The sequence below is a fragment of the Bos mutus genome, chromosome 18 (assembly GCF_027580195.1).
Source record: "Bos mutus isolate GX-2022 chromosome 18, NWIPB_WYAK_1.1, whole genome shotgun sequence".
Taxonomy (NCBI): domain Eukaryota; kingdom Metazoa; phylum Chordata; class Mammalia; order Artiodactyla; family Bovidae; genus Bos; species Bos mutus.
In genome coordinates this window covers 21,351,662-21,354,327 of record NC_091634.1, presented here as the reverse complement: position 1 = coordinate 21,354,327, position 2,666 = coordinate 21,351,662, and the positions used below count along the sequence as shown (strand labels likewise).

Sequence of the window (2,666 nt, the reverse complement as noted above, 5' to 3'; positions counted from 1 at the left end):
GTCATCTGCATATCTGATGTTATTGATATTTCTCCTGGCAATCTTGATTCCAGCTTGTGCTTCTTCCAGCCTAGCATTTCTCATGATGTACTCTGCATAGAAGTTAAATAAGCAGGGTGACAATATACAGCCTTGACGAACTCCTTTTCCTATTTGGAACCAGTCTGTTCCGGTTCTGACTGTTGCTTCCTGACCTGCATACAGGTTTCTCAAGAGGCAGGTCAGGTGGTCTGGTATTCCCATCTCTTTCAGAATTTTCCAGTTTGTTGTGATCCACACAGTTAAAGGCTTTGGCATCGTCAATAAAGCAGAAATAGATGTTTTTCTGGAACTCTCTTGCTTTTTCCATGATCCAGTGGATGTTGGCAATTTGATCTCTGGTTCCTCTGCCTTTTCTAAAACCAGTTTGAACATCTAGAAGATCACCGTTCACATATTGATGGAGCCTGGCTTGGAGAATTTTAAGCATTACTTTACTAGCTTGTAAGATGAGTTTAATTGTGTGGTAGTTTGAGTATTCTTTGGCATTGCCTTTCTTTGGGATTGGAATGAAAAGTGACTTTTCATTCACAGGACTTTTCCAGTCCTGTGGCCACTGCTGAGTTTTCCAAATTTGCTGACATATTGAGTGCAGCACTTTCACAGCATCATCTTTCAGGAAATGAAATAGCTCAACTGGAATTCCATCACCTCCACTAGCTTTGTTCATAGTGATGCTTCCTAAGGCCCACTTGACTTCACGTTCCAGGATGTCTGGCTCTAGGTGAGTGATCACACCATTGTGATTATCTGGGTTGTGAAAATCTTTTTTGTGCATCTTATTTCCTTCCAATTTTTGTCAGTTCTGACTAGAGCTGCTATAAACATTAATGTGTAGGTTTTCATATGAAGTTTAGACGTAAGTTTCAACCCATCGGATAAATACATAGGAGCATGTGAATCTTTTTATAAGTCTATGGTTAACTCTGTAAGAAACTTCCCAATTGTCTTCCAAAGTGGCTGCATCACTTTGAAATTTTCACTAGCAACAAATGAAAATTTCCCCACATCCTTATCAGCATCTGGTATTGTCAGTGTATTGAATTTTATTCATTCTAATAGGTGTGGGGTAGTACCTCATTGTTTTAATTTGTAATTCACTAATAACACATGATGTTGAATATCTCCGATGCTTACCTTCCAACTGTATATTTCCTCTGGTCAAGTTTTTGTTCAGATTTTTTATTTTTGAATTCGATTGTTTAATTTTTTATGCATTTTTGATAAAAGGTCTTTGTGACATGTGTGTTTGCAGATATTTCTTCTCCGTCTGTGATTTGTCTTTTTATTCTCTTAACAGTGTCTTTTGCCGAAAAGTTTTAAACTTTAATCCAATCCAACTCACCAAATTTTCTTTCTGGGATCATGCTTTTGTTACAACTAAAGTTCATCAGAAAACACAAGGTCACTTAGATTTTTCTGCCATGTTATCTTCTGGGAGTTTTATAGCTTTACATTTTACATTTAGGTCTATGAGCGCTTTTTGTTAGTTTGTTGAGTTTTTTGTTTATTTTTTGAGGGACAAGAGTCTAGTTTTTATTTTTGATAATTTCTTGCATTTTAAATACACCTTGATGGCATCCTTGGCCTGACACTCTTTGCCATAGTCCTTAACCACCACACAACTGCAACAAACCACTTTATGGGGTTTTCCCTCTCTGTCAATGTTATAGAGGCCTACCCACTCCCCTAGTTTCTTGTTGTCCTCAACTTTGTGTTTTTTCAGTTGCTCAGTCATGTCCAGTTCTTTGTGACCTCATGAACTGTAGCCTGACAGGCTCCTCTGTCCATGGGATTTTCCAAGCCAGACTACTGGAGTGGGTTGACATTTTCTTCTCCAGTCATCAACATTAGTCAAGTTGATTTGGTTCTCAGCACAAAGGGCCTCCACCAACTTGACATACGTAGGCTCATCACAGTTGGATGCAAGCACACAGAGATGGGCTTGGCGATGGTCTGAAGCTTTGGCAGCTTAAGGAATTCCACTTGCTGGGCCATCATGGATGAGGGAGGTCTTCAGCACTTCTTGCAGAGCAGTACTAACATCCATTGCACCTCTAGCAGCAATGTCTTCCTGGGCCATGGTGATGGGTTGTAGGTGGAGCTGAATCTTGAACACGCCCACAGCCTCCACCTTGATTTGGTGGAGGGATTTGGAGGGAAAGAACTATGGCTTATTTTGAAATAATTCTTGTGAAAGTATAAGGTCAGTGTCTAGATTAATTTTTTACATGTGAATGTCCAGTTGTTCAAGAATACTTTGTTGAAAAGATTATCTTTCCTTTGTGTGGTTGTTTTTGCTCCTTTATGAAAGATCAGTTGACTATATTTGTATGTATCTACATCTGCTCCATTGACTATATATGTATGGTCTGTATCTGTTCCACTGATTCATCCATTGTTTATTCTTTTGCAAACACCACATTGTTTTGCTGACCATGCCTTTATAGTAAGACTTGAAGCTTGGTACGTCAGTCCTTTGACTTCATTCTCCTTCTTCAATATAGTATTGACTACTTAAGAGTCTTTTGCCTTTCCATGTAAAATTTGAAATGAGTTGGTTATGCCAACTTGAGGTGACTTGTTTTGTTGGGATTTTATTTGAGCATGTGTTGAATCTGTGGATC

At 38.8% G+C, this 2,666-nt stretch overlaps 1 pseudogene; it reads right to left on the bottom strand.

The window, feature by feature from the left end:
* Window positions 1-1,546: 1,546 nt before the first annotated feature.
* Window positions 1,547-2,122, bottom strand: LOC102272222 (small ribosomal subunit protein eS12-like; annotated as a pseudogene).
* Window positions 2,123-2,666: the final 544 nt, after the last annotated feature.